Raw genomic sequence first — 275 nt, forward strand, 5'->3', positions numbered from 1 at the left:
CCTTATTTGACATTTTAATATATTCATTCAGTAATACAGACCTTCAAGACAAGCTATAGTTATTTTTTAGTGATGTCTTGTGAATAACCGTAAAATAGTGTATCGACATATACACTCCCTTGCCGAATGAGATAGATGGTTCGTGTCAGAAACATGTTATCTGTTAGCATTCACAATATTGTATCTGAAATTATGTTGCCGATACCTTATAAATATGGGATTAAAACTACTGTTATCGCCTTCACGAAAGGGATATCAAGGACGGTTAAACTACC

Source organism: Penaeus monodon, chromosome 20, assembly GCF_015228065.2.
Source record: "Penaeus monodon isolate SGIC_2016 chromosome 20, NSTDA_Pmon_1, whole genome shotgun sequence".
Lineage (NCBI taxonomy): Eukaryota > Metazoa > Arthropoda > Malacostraca > Decapoda > Penaeidae > Penaeus > Penaeus monodon.